This window comes from Acipenser ruthenus, chromosome 10 (genome assembly GCF_902713425.1).
Source record: "Acipenser ruthenus chromosome 10, fAciRut3.2 maternal haplotype, whole genome shotgun sequence".
NCBI classification, from domain to species: domain Eukaryota; kingdom Metazoa; phylum Chordata; class Actinopteri; order Acipenseriformes; family Acipenseridae; genus Acipenser; species Acipenser ruthenus.
Window position 1 is genome coordinate 16,535,643 of NC_081198.1, and position 23,300 is coordinate 16,558,942.

Consider the following 23,300-nt stretch of genomic DNA (forward strand, 5'->3'; position numbering starts at 1 on the left):
GTTGGTGGTTTTTTAAAAATATAATTAATGAGCTGTTTACTTGTTTGTTTTTCAGGCTTTGTTTACACAAGAAGATTAAACTGAGATCTACTATTAGTAAGACGTTCAAAAGATACACTAAATCATAAATGAATGCCCCAGGTGTATTTTAATTCTGTGAAAGTTATTTTTAAAAAATATTTTGTTGTGCACGATAGGAAATGATAACCATGATACACAAAGAGTTATTTTAATGATCTAAACAGCAGCAGGGTTTGGATTTGCTGCTGTTTTGTTTGAATAAACACCAATATTTCCACAGTGCATTCTACTAGTCGGTTCTTGGGACTTGATATTGAATTGTATCTCGAACATTAGCATTTGTCAAGTAATTATGTTTCGATGTGCTAACTTGAATGGAAATTGGTGCATCCTTGGTAGATTTTTGTCAAAAAAGCTGTTCCAAGCTATCCTTACATGCCCCTTATTCCATTATCAAACCATAATCTCTATGAAGGCGGGAGTTTATCAAGGCGTCTGACCCTGGGTATTAGCCCTCGGCAAAAACAGCTGCTGAAAACACCCACCTGGGTTAAAACCCAGAAACTGTCCTGTAGGATAAAGACTATCAAATCAGAATTCCAGTATCAAATCTACAAGAATTACTGAAATTGAACTTTGCATATTGTTTTTGTAAATCTTACAACATTAAGAAAAAAAAATGTGAGGCTGTTTTTGTTATTTTTAAACTTTATTTCTCAGATACTGGTATTCAGTCATTAGTGCAATTTTGTTCTGGAAGTAAAAAGGAAACAAGCCCTTAAATACATTGTCGGAGTTGTTTATTTTTTGCTTTGGTAACTTTTTATATGGTTCCTTTTTTCCTTTCTAAATAAATCATTCAAATGATGGTTTGGAGTAAAGAACTTTGAGACTAGCATTAAAGCTTGAGCTCAAGGTTTCTGCTCAGCCTACAGGAATATACATCCTCTTACAAAAGGAATTCAGTATTCTGTCTGACACCATGATTTATAATGTCGAGTTACTCACAAATGTACACGCTAAGCGGTACTTTGTGTCATTTTGCCTTGTGTCAATAACTTTTTTGCTTATCCATGTAAAATTAGGCAATAGATAATTCGACTTGGGTGATCTTATATAACTGGTGCCTGGTATTTTCTTTCTTAAAGTAGAATGATTTGCTGAGATTCTGTTTTAAAACTTTAATTAATATTTAATCTGTGCAGTTTCCGGACATTCTGGAATACCACAAAGTGAAAGCCACTGGGGTAACAAAAAAAAGAACTCAGACAGACAGAACATGTATTTGATGGATTCTTTTACCCTATTGCCAGAATCGATGGCAGATTACAGAGAATTTGTGAAACAAGAAAAATATTATTTCTCAGAAGTAGAAATAGAAGAAAAAAAGCCTGACAATCAACAAGTTTTCATTTTTGAAACTTAATCCAGGAAGCAGAGGGCACTGACTTATCCTAGCAGCCATCAATGCTCCCCACTTTGCACATGCTGTAATAATTAGTAATGATTGCGAATATCTCCTTTGCAATTTGGACAGAAGAATGGTTTACTTCATTGTAGTCAGAAAAAACGAGTTGTGTGTGTGTGGCTGTGTTTTTTTTTTTTTTTAGCACATAGTCGTATGCATTTCTATCAGACATCTTAAGGTACAGTACATGACTAAGCAAGCATCTTAAGGTACAGTACATGACTAAGCAAGCCTGTTCATCCCTGAAAATATTCTTCTTTTTTTTTTTGTACAGCAGAAAACTTGATTAATTCTAGTATATGATATGAAATTGTGCTGGAGACAATTCTAGAGTCTGAACAAAGCTATTATCCTCTGTGGTATGTTTCATAAAGATCTGCAGAAGTGCCACAGGTCAGGCTTGAGAGCAAATGTAGTTCCTGACAAACCAGCACAGAAGTCTTCCGAGGTGCCATAATTGTGTTAAAATTCATTTTAACTTGGTGATAGTATTGATTTAATTTGCAGCTCTTTTTAATGCATTGCTGAACAGTAACTAAAATGTATTTAGAGCAATAATGTTTTATGGAAATAAGCAATATGTATTAAAAAGTTTTATAATTGGAGTCTTTAATATGACCATATGGAAGTTACTTTTAATTCAGTAAAATTAATAGGAATACACAGTTAGATGGGGGATAGTGCATCTACAATTGTGTGGCAGAAGAGGAATTATTTTTTCCCTCAATTAGAAATCCAAGCAACCATTCTTGAAGATTACTGATCTCTTGAGGGATTTCTGATGCCATACACATTTTTGGTTCACTTCATAGGGATAATATTCATCTTAATTAGCAAAAACAATTGATGGTTTTTTCTTCACTTACAAGAGGGAGTTCACTCAGAGCCCTAATTATCAGCACTAGATTATCATGATAAATGAAAACTTCTCGTGCTTTTCTCAGGTAGTTGAATATGCCCCATGTCTAGTGGTATAGCTCCAGTGTTAGACACCTCCTTGTAGAGACTACAGGTAGCTTGTACTGGATGAGTGACTTTCCTGTTTCGTATGTCACCAGAATGCTGCCGGGCACTTTGCCAGTTTGGGTGCTCAAGTTCTATTTTTGATCACCCACTCGAGGTTCAGCTATGCAAATCTCATCTATTCAGAAGAAGATGGTGCTGAATGTTTTTTTTTTTTTTTTTTTTTAAAAGAATGAATGGATTACAAGGTCAAGACTACAAATATTCTTGCAGGGTTAGAAACTCACACTAGTCCTGCACCCAGTCTTGGGTTTCAGAACTGCAATCAATGAAGTATTGTATTGAAATGATTAGGACTTTGAGTAATCCCTGTTATAGAAATGGTTCCTTCTTTATAGCTGCAAAAATAACTCCTGGTGTAAATCTACCAACTCAGGTGAGGCTTCATGCAGTGATAAGTGGAATCAGTTCAGAGCACATTTAGCGGGGGCCCGATTCATGGCACCTGGTCATTGCAATAATATACCTAATCAAAGGGACTTTTAAAATCCAGTACTGGGTACAGGATTAGTGTGCAGTATGCTACAGGCTGTAAATTGTTTGTACTTTATAACTTCTGAATTTGTACAATATGTGTATATATTTCAAAAGTATCCCCTGACATTTGTTCTTAATCATCATGTATTACTATTTCCTTTTGTCTCTGAGGACGCTTGAGCAAGGTGGTATTTCTCTAATGATGCCATAATAGAAATGACCACTAGGGGTGCACACCAGTAATTTTTTCTCCCCAAAATAGTTATTTTCTTAAATATTTACTATTGTTAATTTCTATAATGACTTAATTTGAGTTATTCCAGCTTGCTCAGGTTCAGCTCCAAAAGTAAAATGCCCTGACTTAATTAAAGAAATAACCAGTGCAAAAACAAGAATATGTGATGATTAAGCACACATGTTATGGGATAACGAAGAGATAAAACATTATGTAAAAGTAGTGGGTATAAAATGTTTCTTTAAGGTCGCACAAGTGATCTTAATTTTTGTAGTGAACATTGATTTTTTTATTTTTTCTTGCACATAGAGTATAGGTTAAATCCTTCCCGCCTTGCTTAAAAAATTATTTTCTGTCTTGAAAGCAGTTCTGAGCAATAATGATGAAATGCACCACAAGCCCACTAAATGACATTTTTTAAATCTATCTGACCCTCTAATGAGTGATTTTTGAAGGCATGTGGGCTACAACTAAAGGCAAGCGTTTCTCAACTCACCCGAAAACAACACCCTCATAACTAAAAGCAGACATGTTATTAGACCTGCATCTTTTTACCTCCTTGCTGAAAAGCATTTGAAAAAGGTCAAGTGCTCACTAAAATAAATGTTTCCTACTCGGCGTATTTTGTGGCACAATAAAATTTAAAAGGTTCTTTAAAAAGCATAACCTGAAGTAACCATCGCCGCAAAGCGTCTGTGCTTGCGTGCCTGCTGTTTTAAAAACAAAACAAAACAAAAATGTGCGGTTCCAAGGGTTTCTTTGGAATTGAGCAGGCCTTTTTGAAAATGAATTGAGCAATCTTTAATATGCATAGCAATATGTCAAATAATAACAGAATATGATGTCAGGGTTGCCATTTGTGCACTGGAATCTTCAGAGCAAGATTGTTTGATTGTTTTAACTGTTCTCTCAGTCGAAAACTAAGGTGAATACGCATTCCTGACCAGGTGTCATCTATCTCTATCCGAGAAAGTGAAATGTAAAGTCAGATATGAAAACCCATGGTGAAATTCTTCTTAAAACATTCATAAATGTTTTAAAAATAGATAAATTGCGATGCTAAGCTATTGTATTTATGAACTACCAATACCAGTAAATGAACTTGTATTGCTTTCTAATTATTTTATATACATATATATATATGGTCCTTTATAATATAAGGATACTATACAGTACAGTACAGTCTCTCTTTTGAGCAGTAGTCAAGTAATATTTGTTTAAATCAAATGTGAACATGTATGGTAGTAAAGGTACTTTGTTTATAGTAATTGGGTTTAAAACTAAACATTCATAAATTTAAGAACTTGTTCCACATGTTTTTTTCTTCTTCTTTTTGTATTAGCCTAGAGGTAAGCGTGCCTAATTCCAACTGGCTTGATTTTCATTTTGTTTAAAAGGAGTGTCGGCGTTTACACAACCCAGAACACGCTGTTGTAAAGTGAAGGAAATTAGAACTGCTGGCCTCTGCTCAAGCTTATTGTGGGCCACAATATATCAACTATTTGATGGGACACCCATGATACACATCTGTTTTCATTTGGCAAATGCTAATAGTATAAGGAAAGAGCATTTGAATGTGAGTTTTACACCTGTAATTTATAGGACATGAAATCTAAATGGAAATATATGTGCCAGCTACTATGAACAATGTGTTCTGACCAGACAGCTCTTAATAAAATTTATTTTTTTAGTATAAATCATTTATATCTCCTGAATTTACTGCATCACCTTAAAAAAATGCAGTAGGTAGATTTCAGTTATAGCTCTTTATTGCTCTTTAACATGATGCTTTATAAACTTTGAACTTACTTTTAAATTAAGTAAACAATGACTACAAAGTTGTTGAAGCCTTGTTTAAATACATCAACCGTTACATTTATTTTCCTGTTGGAAAGCAGGCTGTCAGGTAATTTCTCCCTCTATAAACGAACTATGAAAAAAAAAAAAAACATGAAACTAAGAAATACCTTTTTTTTTCTTTTTTTTTTTTTTTAGAACGTTCGATTCTACACTCCATTCCGATGTAAAATGTAGAGCTTATTAAACTGAAATTGGGTACTTCAGTGTTTACATTACAGGACGTTTGCTGAAATGATTTGTTTATATAGCTTGTTTTTTTTCAAGCAGCAATTTGACAGTTGTGCAAGCCAGAGGCCAGTGTGGACCTGTGGTAACTCTTTACAGATTTCATGTAATGTAAAGCTCAGGGCGTTTGAATTTTTTTTTTTTAAATGACTTCCTGCATGTAAAACCTGCTTAGAAAATCTGGACACGTTCACATTGTTTTTGATTTTTTTAATTTTTACAAAATGAGGATAACTATTTCACTGGACTTTAACCCAGTAATAAGACACTATGGGCCAATTAGAGGGATTTGTTAATTAAGTGAAACTATATTTGTGAAAAAAGTTAGCAAGCCTTAATCACTTTATACAAAATCCTTTTTTTATCATGTTAGTATGTATGTGTCCCTTTCAAAAGCAACTGCAATAGTGCAATGGTTTCTAGATAGAAATAGAAAGTTTGAACGTTTTTTTATCGATCTTAAATGGTTTAAAACACTCTGACGCACACTCTGTTATTGATCAGTAAGCTAATTGTTGTGTGTTGTACATCTACAGCATGTGAAGCACTCCATTTAAAAGGCTTAATATAACATCCTACCAAGAGCTTGCAATATGATTTTCCTTTCCACAGAATGACGCAGAATGACTTTTAGTTTTACATATTTGGTTTAAATACATATTTCTAAACAAAACACCTCAAATTTAAAATTTCTATAACTCTCAACCTGACAAGTTTAGGAGTGAAGTATGCTGAAGTAAAAAAAAAAAGTTATTCCTTTAATGGTGTCTGTTAACTACATTCTTCCACATTCTTATGAACACTGTTTACATTCCCAGTGGTAGTTTCTTGATAGCAGTGCTTGCCATTATGCTACTCTGTGAGACAAACATGCCCCTGCTTACTTGCAGCAGGAGCAGGTTACAAACTGATTTTGAGTTGTAGCCTGGGAAACAAAACAGATTTATACAACATGGGTACACATTACATAGTAATAACTGAGCTGTTTTGGAAACTGAAATGTAATTATAGGATCATTGTACTGAAATCCAATGATAATAAGCATTACTTGGTAACTAACTACTGTAATTATTAATGACATCCTTTTATTTTGTATTAAGTGGTGGTTATAAAAAATTATATTTTTACATTAATGATCCAGTTATAGGAATCATATAATGTAGTAATTTTCTTATTGAAAATGCTGGACATGTGCCATGCTTTAAAAAGTGAACTTTGTTCTCCCTTACTGTACTTTAATTGCACTATAGTTACCATAGTAATTATGTACTCTGCAACTGAAAGTGTAACATCTTTAAAACAACAAATACCCTTTGTTTTGCAGGCTAGAGATTCAAACTGTGACCAAAAAACGAACATCAGACAAAGAAATAGCCTTTTACAAACTCTGTATATATTTTAAATGAAAAACACATGCAAAAAAAAATAATAATAATAATCACAAGCTTATTGCAAATCTGAATGCTGGAAAGAAATCTATTCAACAACCCTAAGCAACTTACAGACACTATCTAATGATATTCCTTTAATTTCAAGGAAACAAGGAACAGATTCACAGGAATGGGTTTTTATACTCATCGCAACAGTCTTTAATGATTAATCCCGCTGTACACCAAGCACTCGTGGATCCAATGGTTTGTTTATTCCTAGAAGATTACAGCTCTCATTTGCAGACTGAAAATTGCTTTTTGGTTTGTCATTGGTAGGAGTAAGAGATTTAAAACTACACTTAGAGATTTAAGCAGACATTTTTATAACTGTGTATAATAAAACTAAGAGCACTGAATGTTGCTTTAGTGATACTGCCCTTTGCCTTACTTTGATTAACCAGGTGAAACACTAAACAGTCAATATTGGGAACACAACATTTTACAGATCGGCAGAGTGAGACAGACAGAATGCTTTTAAGTAAAATGTTGGGAGGAAAAAAAGTAGCCTCTTCCAGAAGCTGTTCTCCTAAGTGATAGAATCTTTACAACATTTGGTAATGGAAGGTTCCTAAAAAAATCTAGTCAACTGTTTACCTAACCTTTTCATCTCAAGTGAAATCAATTCTGTTTATATGGCAGGAAGTTACGGCTTCTTACAGATCCACCCTGAAGTAGGATTAACAAATATTTGTGGGGTTTGAGAGAGAATAGCTTTAGCAAAATTGCCATTAAACCAAGAGACTAAATAGAAGTATTTAATACAGAGGGTAACAAATATAATTGCTTCCCTAAATGCACAGTCTTTCGATAACTGGTCTGGAAAGGCAGCTGTTTGAGCCAGACGAGAACTTAGATACAGGTCACAACTCCAAGTTGCCCTGTTGCCCATGGCTACATAAATATTAACTAAGCTATTATGGTGGTGTTACGATTGGTAGACTGATTGGCTTTTTCCTCTGGGAATTGGTTGTCCCAAAAGGTCACACTAAAGATTTAGTCTAAGCCTTGTTAATATGTAAAATAAAAAATATATACATTTCCAAGCCTAAACTCTAATAATGGGTTCAGAAAAAAAAGTTCTTTATTAATGTCAATGAGGAATAACAACTAGTGAATATTTATAACCACACATTGTGTTGTTTTGTTTTTTGGCAAAAGCAACCTGAACCTGTTGACAATCTGTAGTCTGGATCAATGTACACCAGGGATTTCAGAAACTAAAGTGTTCAATGACAAAGCTGCCCAAAACATATTATGAGTGCACACAAGGTTAATCTAGGAACATTTCCACTCCGTGGAGTGTGTATTACTTTTCTGAATTCTAAATAATAGCTTGACAGCAAGTAAGCAAGTGGTAGTCCATCTGGCTACTAAAGGGAAAAAAGCACCCACCCCCCCACCCCCCCCTTTTAGATTAAAAACATTAATTGAAGTGGAACTGAAAAGCTTCACGGATGGAACCATTAATAGTAATATTTATTAATATAACAGTTACTTGGAATTTGAAATGGTTTCAGATAAAGATTACAATTAATGCATTCACATTCGTTCAGGATTATAATACAAAAGCATGATGTTAGGACTTTCCAGTTGAACAGGTGCATTTGGACATTTAAAGTGCTGCTATAATTTCCCCCCTTCTCATACTTTTTGTGTTTATTATTCAGATTATAATTTTTTTCTTTTTTTAACCAATAGGATCTACGGTTTACGTATAGGATAGCTACACAAACAAACACCCTGCCTTAAGAATTGGTATTTACTTCAACACATGCCTTTGTTGTCCGAGAAATAACTTTAATTTCATGAATTCCAGTGTTAGGTTTGCCAACACCGTGACTTATCAACTTAAAAAATAAAAAGTAAAAAAAATGCACAAACATAATTTTGTTGGATGAAATGAAAGTCATTTCCATGAAGTAAATCTAAATTGAAAACATAGTTTTCCAATGGTTGAAAAATAAAGTCTGGTTAAAATGTTTGAAGCCCATCAATCTCTGCTAGCCACGGAGGTAATGCATTCCTTCTGTTTATTTGAAGTGAAATTGTCACGACCGGTTAGAGAATGATTTAACATAAAACAAATGCAACTTGTGTTTCCAAGGTAGACCGTGAAATATATCATCAATTTCATTTGCAAGTACTATGAGTGACTTTCCTAATATGTTTGGCAATTTCCTATGCATAATATGTACGGCAAATCTCTTGAATACAGACAGGGAGTGTAAAGCATTATGTGAATACCATATTGTGTGGGTAGCTGACAGCCTCTTTGGGTTTACTTGTATTTTGTAATCCTATATTGTATTCTTCCTTGGCACTAAAAGAATTCCATAAGTCCGGTAATGCCATGAAAGTACAATGTAACTGCATATCAAAAGGGTTCTGTATGATCACCGTCTGCTTGGCTTATGATATTATAAAAATTACAATTATTAAAGCGAGAATGGTTACTGAGTAGGCTCCAAAGTACACATGGACACATAAAAAAAAACATATGAATTAAAGATATAGAGGTTTGAGACCTTAAAGGTTTGGTTTAAAGGAACCACACGTGTTATTACTTTCAGTAGTACTTATACATAAACATTATTTCACAAAATATGAATTTCTGCAATTGGGTGACCTTTATTACATCTGTTTTCTCTTATTGTATAGCAAAATATCTATTATTATGTAAAATTATGCTTATGAAAACATAAGTATGCCCCATTCATCCTTTCACCTTCACCTGGGTAATTTTACTTAAATTAACATTTCCCCTTAACAGTTGCAAGTAGCCTTTTATTAAAGCCAGGTGTATGCCAACTCTTTGCCCAGTGTAGCGCATTTGGACATAAAGCTCCAGTCAGAGTAGTAATCCCAGGGATTTACATTTGTGTTGTTTTCTGTTTTTTTTTTTTTTTTTTTTTTTTTTACTGTTAGTGAACATATGGATACTAAAATAGAAGTAGATCATGGTTTCATTGAGAAATAAAATGCTTGTGGGTATTCATAGATTTTTACAAAAGTGTGCTGGTTCATTAAAATATAGCTCTGTCAGTGTGAAATGATGTATGCTGTTTTCTTTTACAGAAAACAGCTTGTTACAAATTAGCTCTTTTTCAGAGAATTAAAAAGGAAAAGTGTGATTTGTGGGGCAGCATATGGAACACACAAATATAGAGATCATTTTTAAAATAAAATTTAAGATCCAGTTTGTGAATTCCAGCACAAAATAATTATGAATTATCATTTGCGATGTTTTGTAATGTTATTTGCATTTTGATGACAATGAACACATAATGCTGTGATTCAGTAGATAACTTACAGGAAGGTTTTATTTTAAGGGGGCCTTTTTATTTTATTAAATATTAGCAAATGTTCAATTTTAACCTATGTATATACTAATAAAAAGGGTGTAATGAAATTAAACCCGATCGAAACATTTTTAAAAGTCCCTGTCAAGCAAATGTATTTGAACCCTTTTTGATTAATATTGTCTGGATCTGATGTTTGCTAAACTGTTTTATTAATTATAAATAGGTTACCATATATTAACTAACAGGTAACAAAAAATGAGCAACACTATTGTAAGTTGTTGTGAACAGTTAATAAACAAAAAGTGCTGCTTAAAACAGTGTGACCAAACTTTCTTACAGTACGAGGGCTGTGAGACATACAGTACTTTTCTGACATGTTTGAGTACAGTAAAATAAATGAATATCTGTGCCTGGAATGAACGATGACAAATTGATCAGTCAGTGATTGTCTGAGCCACAGCTCCTCTGTGGCGGGTGGCTCAGTTTTCCTCTCAGCATTGGTGCAATGCCTTTTCAGTATTTATTGAGTCCAGCTGGATAAAAAAGGGATCTGCTCTTTTTTTTTCTTCTGTAGCACTCTGGTGTTACTGTAAGAATAGGTCTTCAATCATTGGTTGAGCAGGGTGGACTGCCTACTGTGAGAGAAATTGAGCCGCTCAAGCCCAAAAATCAGGGCATGTGGCAGTTGAAATGGAGTGGGAAATGGCCAATAGTGGCATATATTTATAGATAATCTGCTTCGCTTTTGTGCTCTGTTGTCTGTAATCTTCTTTTTGCGACAGCCGGGGCTAAAAAGCAGCTGAGATTTAGTCTTGCTGTATATGATAATGTTTATATGATTAGTTGCTTTTGGAGCTTGAGAAGGGAGACTCCAGTCCAGTGCTGGTGGGAGAATCTCTGTCAGGTCTTGGCTGCAACTCATTCAAAGCTCACTCATGCAGAAGGGAAGCCTGCATACAATTCACTCAGCTTTTTTTTTTGTTCTGCACTGGCACTGTTTACTGGCCGCTTGCTTCGTCTCAAGCCATTCTCAGAGCCTTGTGAAGAGGAGCTTCTCAAATGTTAGGAGCTGAAACTGTATCATGCTTAAGGCCTCACTGTCAACCAGGGAAATACAGACTGGATTCACATCAGCAGACTGAAAGGCAGGGGAAAAGGCTTTCATTTAAGAAATTCTGAGCTTACCATAGCTCCTTTTTGCTACTGTTTCTCCAGCAGTTTTTTTTTTTCATTTGGCAGTAAGAGAGCCAGAATAAGGACTTCTTCATTCTAGATTCACTAGTACCTGGAGACACTGTATTCAAACTGCGGGAATGTGTTGACTTGAAGAGAAACCTGCTGCCTGATAAAGCACTATCTGTCCCAGATAACTGGAGCATGCAACAGAGCTGCAGAGCTTCGCTTTCATACTTCATACTGTGCATTGAGCTGCATTGGAGTTCCTATTACAAGCTTGCCTGCCTTCTACTTTGCTTGATTGTCTGACTGAAACTGCCTTTCATAAAAAATCAACATTTTTTCTTTTACCAATTTTCATAAAGGTAAGAATCAAAACAAGAGCATGTTTTTTTCTTTTCTTTTTTTTGGTGGTGGTTGTCTTTTTTTTTGGTTTGCTTTTGTGTGTGTCTAAAATGTTTTAACCAAGTGAAGGGGTCTAGCCATGTTATTGGAACCTAACTTTGGGGGAGACTTAAACTAAGGAATACTGTCAAATTCCTTGCTCAGTTTAGACAGCTGCAAGCTCCTTTTTACTGACATTGGTACTCTTTAAACCATTCATCATTCTCTGAAGGTATATGTGGAAGTAGTTCTGGTACTAAACAAATCAGACAGGCGCTGGACAACTTTAAGGTTTCAAACAGATAAAAAAAGAAACAATAAGCACGTTTCAACATGAATTATGTTTTAAAAATGAACAGAACCGGCCTGTTCGAAGTAATTAAAATGATCCAAGGGGTGCCATGCTTAATTGAAAAAATGGTAAATCAAAACACAACCAGATGTGGACTGATTTGGTAGGCAGCCCTCTTTCACGGAGTCCGAATGAATGGAAACGATTAGGGGGGGGGGGGATCTAGCTTTCATATGAACCAGAACAAGTAAAGCACCATTTAATTGGAATTCATGCTTTTAAAGTTATGGCAAGCAAAGTGTGGAATAACTGTTGGTTTTCTAAATATTATAGTGTGTCAGGGGAAGATGCAGGAGTCACTGTGTTTGTCTGTGAGTGTATGTTTAAAAGAAAAAAATAGCTCAAAAGGCTAGCTATTTCAGATCAGACTATCTATCCAAGGCCTATACCTAAGTATTCTATACTCTAAGGGAAACCCAGCATATTATATATCACCAGCTATATAGTGTGTGCTTTTTTTAAAAACCTTTTTTTGTATGTCTGCTAAGCTTGGTGTTTAAAAAGAGCAGTTCTCCCATCCAGCTTTTAAATATGCTGTCTAAATAGTAAACATAGGTCAGCGCATGTTTGAAAGAGCTATAATATACAATAACGCAGAGCAGCAGTACAAATTAGATCTTGACACTGGACATGTATTTACAAATATGCAAATGCTTCACGGCAGCCATGTGTAAACCGGTAGAGAGGAGTATTATTTGTGAAAATGCTATCTTGAAGTTTACATGATTGTAAATTGAATAGCGAAACTGCTGATGTTGACGTAAAAGTGCAGCTCAAATCCATATATTCCTTTACGCCTTGTGGCATAAATGCACGCAATGACACCGAGGCCTGTGTAATATGTACTGGTTGATGTGAAAAGCAGTCATGTATACTTTTCAGCATTTATTCTGGATGAAAGCAGCTGCATATACATGGTTAGGTTTATTAGACTTAAATTGTTATTTCAAAGGGTATCTGATTTTCTGTAAATTTACAAAATAATGCAATATTTCTTTTGAATGTTTTGTTTCACAAATTTAATGATTATCAGTAAAACAATCCATACATATTTACGTTTTTAGTTAAGATACATTTGAAGAAACTCCACAACAAAGTAAAGATTTGGATTTGCAACTGATAGAAACTACACAAAGCCCATTGTTATTTAAATATGAAGAGTATAGAAAATATATATAATTAAATTGTGTTAACTAGAACTGGAATAACAGTTCTTATAACCTAAAAATGTAAAATAAAATAAAAATGACAGCACTGAGATTTTAAAACCATTTAAAATTCTAAAATTACTTTAAAAACAACACATTTGCTAAATATAATGGGTTTAATATACATTAGCTTACTCTAAAACAAAACTCTTATGTGTAACAAAATGCTTTATCAGTATCTGCATTATTTAAAGTAATAGCAGAATTTGAAAAAAATAACATTTTAAAATGTGACTTGTCGTGAAATGTTTTTATTTGTTATTTTATCAAATGTTACAGTTGCTTTCATAATTGTACTCCACAGATGACTTGATAAAATAAAACATTTTGAGGTTTTGTGGCTCCCAGGTAAAATGATGGCACATTTATTTTAAATTTGTGCCGCACAACAGACGTTTAAAAGAAAAAAAAAACAGTGCAGCATTTGAGTGAAGGGAGGAATTCAGCAGAACAAATGTTCTGTTGTTTGATTTCTTTGGCCACACTGTGATTCACTCCCTTTGTTCTGTTTCCCTAAAAAAGAGGTGCCATTTCACATCATTCTGCGCAAATTGTTTGAATTAATGCAAGTGCGAATTCTTACTGTTTGACGGAATCGATTAGCATATCAAAGTAGTCACAGATCCAGCTCAATTGAGAAGACTTCAGCCTGTCTCCCATTTGCAATAAAGCTCAGGCCGAAAGGGCAAGGGAGATTGTAAAAGGATAAAATAGGGAGGTGGACTGGCTGTTTCTACACTTTCACTATTTTGTAATAATGTGTGTGGGGACAATTAATTTGTGCTGAGGGTCACTTATTTAATTTATGCTGAGGATCCCATATAAGCAGTTTTTTGAAAATGTGTGACCTTTTTTTTAATTAGTGAGGGTTGTCATTTTTTTTTTTACCTAGATGACTTTGTGGGAAAGCAAATAATTACCAGAATTACAGTCATTTGTGAACTTTGTCGTTGAAATGTTGAAAAGAAAAACATATTAAGTCCATTTGAAGTGGTTTAGCTAAAGAAGTCTCATGTGTCTTCTTTTATTTTCAAGATCTTCAACTGCGTTACAGTCTTCTTAAAATTGCTCATAATTTTCTGAAAACCTATCTTCTCTTTTGCTACTAGTACAACAAAGATCCAGGGTGTGTGTTTTTTTTTTCAGAGAAGGATTAGAGGTCTTAATTGCTTAACTTTAAAAACAACTTTTTCTTTTTTGTAGTCAGATACAGGCAAACCATTGCAAATTTTCACCAGAGAATGACCTTTATTTTAGTCATCATCGGTTTCAAATAAAATAGTGGGATCCAAAATGACATTCCATGCAGTTTTTGTAGCCCTGCTGTGATTCTTGCATTCCTGACCTAAACTCAATCCGGTTTTAATAAAACCGTGCTTTAGAACCTGTTTCTACGATTTAACGATGTTTATTCCTGTAGACACACATATATGATTTTTAGTTATTTGGTTGAGCCAAATATATTACCTTTCATGAAAAAGCCATAAGCTTTTGAATGCGGAGATTTGTAAAGCATTTATTTGCCTCGAACTGCAGCTGCTGTTTATCTTTGAGTAAGAGGGATATCTCGGCTTCTATTTTTATTCCTCTTAAAAATCAATACTCCAATCTGGCTTGGGTAGGATTTACCAATTAATGAAGATATTCTTTAATAATGTGGGTGTTAATAAGCAGATGGTGCAGCCTACAGCAAGTTCAGTGTCTGTGGAAGTTTAATAATATATTCTAGTAGACATTATCTGTATTTATCTAGATTTTGACTCACACATAAAGTGCTGAACCCTAGCAATTATTTGAGTATTTACTATATAAGTATCCTGCAACTAATGACACATGTAAGGGACTTTAGAACTTGAATTATGGTGATAGATTCAGTTTCAGGTTTTTTTTTTTTTAGCCGGTTGGCTGTCCAATTCAGAATACTGTAGCTTTAAGTTATTTCCCAGGAATTTATTTTACCAGTGTCATCAGTAGTCTAAATAAGAAGCTTTTTGTGGTGTCAAAGGACCACATATCGACGTAATTGCCATTATCACACTTAGGTCGTTGTTAACTAGGCTGTTCTGAATTCAGAGTGCTGTAAAAAAGCACATTAGCCACTGTGCTATTTGGAATAATCTGTAGATGCCTTGGATGTGTAGCACTTATATTCACACCACGCAGGACATGAATTTGGCACAAAAAAAGGAAGGTATATAATGAGGTGAATTAACTATTTTCTACATGTAGATGCAACAATGTTGGCCCACTTAAAGAAAAATTAAAGTGTTGCAGTTAGTACTTCACCTAATATTTTCAATCACGGCAGGTTAATTTGTCAGCTGTGTTTTTCTTGACAACAGGAAACAAACTGGGAAGTGCAGATAGGTCTGGCTGGAGAGAAGGATTTTGTGGTTAGGCGGGGTAAATGTAAATCAATGATTTCTGCTTTCCTCTTTTACAGCAACTTTGGGAGCCACGCTGTGTAGATAACTGCCCACCATCACAGAGAGTAAACAAGCCCTTTAAAATAGCTACGGCAAATTTGAGGCAACACATCCGCCGTGTTGAGCTTGCTCCAGAATGTCTTTTTTATGACTTTCACAATTAGCAATCAGTAAACACAGGGGGGAGTGGATGTTTCCTCACTCTTGAATTGGACCACAAGAGCCTTTTCATCAAACATGTGTTTCTATTCCATTGCCAAATTATTCCTCAGCAGTAGGCAGATCCCCACCCCTCTCAAACTACCTAAATCTTCCTGCGTGCTTTATTACTATCCGATTGCGACATTAATGCCCTGAGACAGGGATAAAAGAGGTTAGTCTTTGGGTTGTGTGGCAAACAATTGCAACCCAGGGGGTTATTTGGTGTGTGGCAGGCAGACAAAATCATTTCATGTAGCTGAAGGGCCCATTGTATGTACTGTATAGTCAGTATTTTTCATTGCAGCACAATTTAATTTAAAACTAGCCTTTATTTTTATTATTTAGAAAAAAATGAAATGATAACTTATGGAAGAAACATATTTCCAAGAGCATGCTTTTTTTATGTATATAATTTAGAGGTGTCTGTGTAATATTACAGCCAGCGGAAATGTGAGCACCTTGTTTTAAATACAGTATGACATTCAAGACACAAGTATTAGTGCAAACCTAAATTTTACCTCAATTTAACTGGACACATTTTGTTGGAAGTTAACCAAAACAACAAATAGTACCCGGTACAAGCGTTGGTTGTGCAGATTCATATATGTTTCATTATCAGAGAAGGAGACTTCATTTGTAATAGGATACTTATGGTAAATGATGGTAAATATCGCTTGCAGAGCCAGGTGAAGCATTGGGAAGGACATTAATCCCATCTGGTGGATAGTTTACATATTTTAGGAGATTAACATTCAATTATGAAATTTTCAGAATCCCCTCAAACCATGCTTAACAGCAGATGACTGTCATTATCCTCTGTTGTATCTAGCCATGTTTCTTTCAGAAGGAAGTTAGCTATTCATTGTAGGAGTTTAATGTTCAGCATTAACATCAAAGGCCGATGGAAGGCACTCTTTTTCAAGGAAATCATACCGATAAACAAAGACGCTACAAACAAAGGATACTGTAGTCTCCTGTAAATGTACCCCAAGCTGTAATCCTGTAAACCACTGACTGCTGTGTGTAATATTAAATCGCCAGTACTATTTAGACTACACTGATCCAGAGGCTGCTTTTTGACATATTTTTCAACTACTTGGATGAATTTCTTTGATTATGTATAAACATAACAGTGCAAAAAATAACCAGTTATTGGCTGTAAATGTCAACTATGAATATCACAAATAGAAACAGTATAGTAAGTTTTCTGGTTGACTTGTGGAAGAATTTGATACACCAAGTAAGTTAATTTACATCTCCTCAAACCCGGAAAAATAACACTGATCTGTATTTATTTTGTATTTATATATTCATTTATTCATTCATGTTAAGGAAAATGATTGACATTTTCAAGTATTTCCTTCTGTTATGATGCACTGCGCCAATATCAACACTATGTAACACAATGAGGAGTTAAAATGAAGTTTGCCAAGATACATGAAAAGCATCTAAATAGCCAGAATAAATCTGCTGTACAATCATATATGCCTTTATGGGAAATGTTCTTCCCTCCAAAAGAAATCAGCTAGAAGTATGTGAAATATATCTGACAATACCTGAGCATTAAAGGCACTAAGCTGCCTTCATCTGGCGGTGGGAATGGATAATGTTTATTCATTAGATAATAGTCATGTCTGCTGTGCCACAATACATTCAGATTTTTTGATAAACAAGATATGGATTCTCACTGTTGAGCTGCATCTGTGTTGTGAAACATTTTCCATTGAAGTGTCACATAAGTAAGCCTGCAAGGCAGAGCTTAAAATAAACACTTGTTACTGGGCACCAGTCATGACTGCCGAAAGTGTAGCCTGGCTCTCAGATACGAAGCCTGTAGCAGCCTGCCAAGGAAATATAGCATCGTTGCAAAGCTAAATGTGAGCTCCTTCTGTTTGTCGCTCAGACAACTTGCACCTCTTCTCTATTTTAAAACATGCAGGAGAATCATTTACAGACGGTGCAGTGAGCTTTTAGTTTTTGACTGCTCTTGGTTGTAAAGTCAGACTAGAGGGAAAAATCTCAGTGTTTTTTTTTTTGTTGTTTTTTTTTTCTCCAACCCACATCGTCGGCAGTTTATCAAAAGTGGGAAGCAAGTAGAAATGCTGTGACGTGTTTCTCTTGGAAAGGATTGAAAACCAAGAGGAAGATGACACTTGAAATATGAATTAATGAAAATACATGGACTGGTAAAACTATTCTGTTTTTTTAATGTGTTATTTATTATTAGTATTTATTATTTTTATATAATTAGTATTAACACATTACATGCCTGATACTCAGTAGGTTACACCAATTTCTTAATTTGTTGTTTTAGTAGCTTTAATTAATAGGAAACCTTGACTCTTCATAACTATAGTTCTTCCCTCAGGGTGCCATAGTTTCCCACTATGAGCCTCTTCTCCAGTCCATATATATATATATATATATATATATATATATATATATATATGTTTATCATCAAGACCGGGAAATCTTTTATAATTTTGTTTATACAGTATTTCTCTAAAGTGCTATGACTAAATTAATATTAAAGAATGCATTATTTCTCCTACAGTCCTGACTCACACATGTGACTTATTCAGTAGTAATAAATACATGATAATCTATGAAGTGGTAAACTTTTAAAGAGCTGTTATGCAGTTCACTGGTCATGTGATTAGGTTATTATTACCTAGACACTGAAGAATGTTGTTTTCTACTAACTAGCAAAAACAGTTAATTTCCTGAAAACGCATTTACATTTGAATGTAGCTTCTTTTCTTTCCCTGCTTGACTGTGATCCTAATAACCTGCTCAGGTTCCCTGAAGTCAAACTGTGAGGCCTGCGTCTGTCTCTTAAATATATCCTGTGCTTTTGCAGAACTTCATTACCACTGTGTGAATAATGCACTACGATAGGTATCCCCAGAAATACATCTGTGTATGCTCGAGAAAAAAAAGAAGCAATTTCGAAGCGGTGACATGCTGCTTAACAAATAATGATGGCCAGTCGGTCCTTAAAGAGCTGTATGTCCTGTACAGCATCTCATAATCCTAATTAGAGCCGCAAGAGTATTCCAGAGGATGCGAAATGGTGCACATATAGCTGTTTTGTTTTTTCATCAAGGTTTATTGCTTTGAGCCTGGAAGCAGTCTATCCACACTAGTCTGTTATTTACTAAATAATTATTTCCAATGCATAATAATAAAGAACGCTACACACTATTAGAAGTGCACACAATGACTACCACATGCAGGTAAAATGCAGCCTGCAGCCAAACTCCATTGATTTCTTTGGAGGCTCGTAGCAAACTTAAATACAATTTGCTTATAATTACAAAGAAATGCGGTTTGATAAACTAATGCATCCTGTGTTCGTAGATAGGTTAATGTGAAGTGTAGTGATTGTCAGTCTCTGTAGATTTGTTCAATTACTTGGGTTGCTTAAGGAAAAACAACAACATAGAATTTTAATATATAAAAAAAAAAATCAGTAAGACTTGTTGTTAAGAACATCTGAGATCCTTGGAATGTGCATATATTGTCTATGTAAAAATAAGGAGGTTTAGGCCAACTGTCATAAAATATTTTCTTAATTACTTGTTAGGTTACTGTTTAAGCATGTAGTTGATATAAGAAACAAGCTGACTTCTTTATCTGACTGACTTTTCTGTTCGTTGTGGAATAATTTTACCAGTGGTTTGTAATCTGCCAAGGGCTGTTAACACAAAAGAAACATTGTTGTAGTCAGTATATAAACCATTAACTTGAATTACCACATCTGTGATTTTAATCTCGACCACTGAGAAGGCCGGTATCAACAACGCAACTGGCGGCTCTGCACCTGCTGCTGTCTCTGCAAGTGTGCTTCCCCAGAACATTCAGCAGCATCATACTCAATACAGTCAGCCCCACTGACTCAGCCAAGAGGATCGGAAATATGACAAGCCAAAAGCAATGGGCCGTTCGTGGGTCACGGAGTCAATTTACAGGAATTTCTGGGGAAACTGCTTGAAAACAAAGGACAAATGTCACTCCAAATAGAGATGTTTAAATCAGAATCCTGCCCTTGGGGTGAAATTTAGTTCTGTTGGAGCTTGGATGTAATGTCTCCCTCTACAGAGCACAGCATTAATCACGGCCTGACAAGAGAACACGTGCTGAACAAAACAGACCCCTGTTGGTCTTGTCATTGATTTTCACAATCTGTTAGGAGTACATTACTAACAGTAAAATTCACACTCGGGGACTCAGTCTTGCCCTCTTTAATTCAAAGCTGAGAGTAGGTATCTCAGAATGTCTTCTTCATCTGAAAGGTCTACAGGGGTATCTGTCCTCACTGGTTGCTTGACTATACCATGTGAAAGGCTGCTTCCCTTCCAAATTGCTGTTCATTTACCTCAGGTAATTGTGTAAATAACAATCTAAAGTCTTAGACCTGTTTTTCTAAATTGCTCAGCTTTACACGCCTCACTCTAGGGAATTGCTTGGGAGAAAATATTTTTAAAATAACATGGATGACCAGTGTAGTGCTGGCATGTATGTCTAATCTTTATTTTTGTATTTTTATTTTTTTGTCCTCAAGGTCACAGACTGAAGAGTTTCATAATAGTTTCCTAAACCCTTTTTCAACTATATCTAAAATGTTCCACATGCTTTATTCAGGGTAGAATCAATATTATTTAGGAGTCTGTTTTTATGGAATATGCAACCCAGACAAGAAGTACGTGTGTGCCATTGATATAATATAAATGTATTTCAAAGATTTATTTTGACTATTTGCATTTGCACTATTTAAAGTTATAATATTGTTTAAATTAAAACGTAAATGATTTCTCTCAAATCAGTACCAAAAAATATTTGTTTTTTCTTTATGCAAAACCAATATATTATAAATGTGATGTGTAACTCTATATCCCAATCTGTTAAAATTTTTAAATAAAAATTTAGAAACATTTTAAAACTCTTAATGTATATTCTAAGAGACACCAGAAGTTGTCTTTAGAATTTGAAAAAAAACAAAACATATATGCTGGATAAGTTATTGAGATGTGCATTGTTGTTCTTGCACGACTGCTTTGGGCATTTATGGTATTAGTTTGTCTGGTTGCAGCTAACAGGACACTACCCAGCACCCATTACCCTCTTTAAACTTTGTTTTAAGCTTCTAATAGTTATTTGTTGTGTCTGATAATATCTCTCAGGCTCTTTTTTTTTTTTTTTTACTTGCACTCAAAATTTACTTGCTCTCAAAATGTCTTCCTGTTATTTGCCCCATAGCTCTAGTTCAATTAGTATAGACCGAGGCAGACGTGCAAACATCAGATAACGTTCCCTGTTAGAGAAGCTCTGCTTCTGGAATATACATCTCGTTGTGCAATGCATGTACTCTGGGTTTACTTCATTTACTCCACTTGCTTACAGTTGCACTGTTTTGCTAGAACAGCTAAAATATGTGCATTTATTGTTGTTTTTAATTGATTGTGGAACTGAAAAGGTTGTAGCCCAAGGGGAAAAAACACGCTTTTTAATTTCTACAGTAAATCCAGCTTCAGTGCTGGGATAATTTGTTTACTTTTGAGCTGGATAGATGAATCAGATTAGCAATATGTGTTATGTTGCTTTGGGTGGTCTTTCCTTTCCTTCAGTTGGTATAGCATGTGGTAAGGTGTCTTTTTCTGTACTGCTGGAATGTAAAACATTCCCTTGGCTAAGTGTGACAAATGTCTGTATTGGGTGACATAGGGAATGTATATAAAACATAAGAATGACATTCTATTTTTTGTCCTGCAACATGAATATAGTGGAGGCGCCTGTATGTGTGTGTCAGTTTTGCATTTACCTCAACAACGACTCATCCAGTTGTGACGATACTTGGCTAAGACATCATTTAGCACACGTTATTGAGAGTATTAGAAGGATATATATATAAGGTGGTGGCTGTCCTTTCTGAATGTCAAGGATTCACACAAGCCTATTGATTTTCTTAACCTTTCCACCAGTCTAGGCCTGTAGGGGGAGCCTTTGAAATGAATGTAAGGCCATATTTTGCCCAGGTTTACAGACTTGAAGATACTATATTTTATTATATTATGTTTTGTATATGTACAGTTTTGACTTATCAAATTATAATTTAATTGAAAAATAAAATCTTCTTTTTTTTTATCTTCTCTGTAAACCGATAATTAAATAGGAGCTCTCATTTTAGGGATTTTGCATTTTAAAAAATTAATAAATCAGCCTCAGATATGCCTATTTCATTGGTATGTAAACTCTGGTTAAAAAAGTCAGAAGATTAAGAAAAAAGGAAAGTGTGTGGTAGTTTTAATTTGTTTATAGGATTTTAAATGCATATTATTCAATATACTTTTTTCCTGGCAACTTTATTTTTTAATTTGGAATTTAAACCATGAAGGCGTATAATAATAATAATAATAATAATAATAATAATAATAATAATAAAAGTTGCCTTAAATTAAAAAGAAAAATCTGATTCGTACAATAACACAAAGTACATTGACAGTACATACATTCAGCATAACAGTGGTTCATACATAACTATAATATGCAATGTAAAATATGTAGTTAAACTAAAATAGCATTGTGAAATGGTTTTGAATTAGAAGTGCTTCTCTATGTGTTAAACATTTTTCAAAGAATTTGTCTGTTTGTTGAAGTATTATTTCTACTTATCAGTCGTGGCTCTTCAGAAACCTTGATTAGGTCGAACCCATTTAACAAATTACCTTTGCTAAAGACACACACGTCTTTAAACAGGATAATCCCAGCTAGTCTGGAAGTTCAGTATGCCTTTGTGACACTAAATAGCTTCTCAAGTCAAGAAACAGTTAAGTAGATATCTCTGGAAGAGACTGATGTCTAACAAGGAGATTTACTTTACTGGCAAGGTCTATTGTCTAAGAATGATCTTCTCAGAGCATGTTCATGTATTATCTTAACTACTTAGTTGCATATGGATATGAAGCATGTTCATAACAGGGTAAGAATGTTAGCCTCAGCAATTACACTTCATAGGATTACTGGGTGCAGATTTACAAGAAAATCTTGCTCAGAGTTTTAATTGCTATTTTGCAGCACCAGGTAGAAACTATACCCCCAAACTGTATATTTTCAGAGTGCCCAGACAGCCACCTTTCAGGATTAGCCCCAGGGTTGTATTTCCTAAATGAAACAAATATATAATAAATGCAAAAATGACCTATAATGTGTTCTTGGATAAAACATCCAATTCTGAGTAATCACAGACAACAGAACTGTAGTTGGCAGATCTGCCCGTGTCTATAATACAAATTGTAGTGATATTAATTAGAATTGTTTTTGGAATTATCAGATGGAAGCATACTGTCTTAAACATACACAGGGCTCATGGTAGTGATTGTTAGATCTGCTGCCCTGCTATGGGTGGTAGGAGATGACAACTCTGCAAGCAATTAATTTACATTAGCCCTTTTTATCACCTCAAGATTACAATTCTTGAAAAGACCCATGGTTGAGGGAAGAACGCTAAACATT

The 23,300-nt window shown here is 34.6% G+C and overlaps 1 protein-coding gene across 20 annotated transcripts in view; it reads left to right on the forward strand.

The window, feature by feature from the left end:
* The first annotated feature begins 10,760 nt into the window (after positions 1–10,760).
* adgrl2a (adhesion G protein-coupled receptor L2a) overlaps positions 10,761–23,300 on the forward strand; it is a 104,432-nt gene continuing 91,892 nt past the window's right edge. For 5 of the 20 annotated variants that reach the window (XM_059031876.1, XM_059031878.1, XM_059031880.1 and 2 more), the window contains exon 1: positions 10,761–11,582. The gene's annotated coding sequence lies outside the window, so the exon portion shown is untranslated. The remainder of the gene's footprint in view (positions 11,583–23,300) is intronic. The other 15 variants (XM_059031883.1, XM_059031882.1, XM_059031881.1 and 12 more) reach the window with 7 other exon arrangements.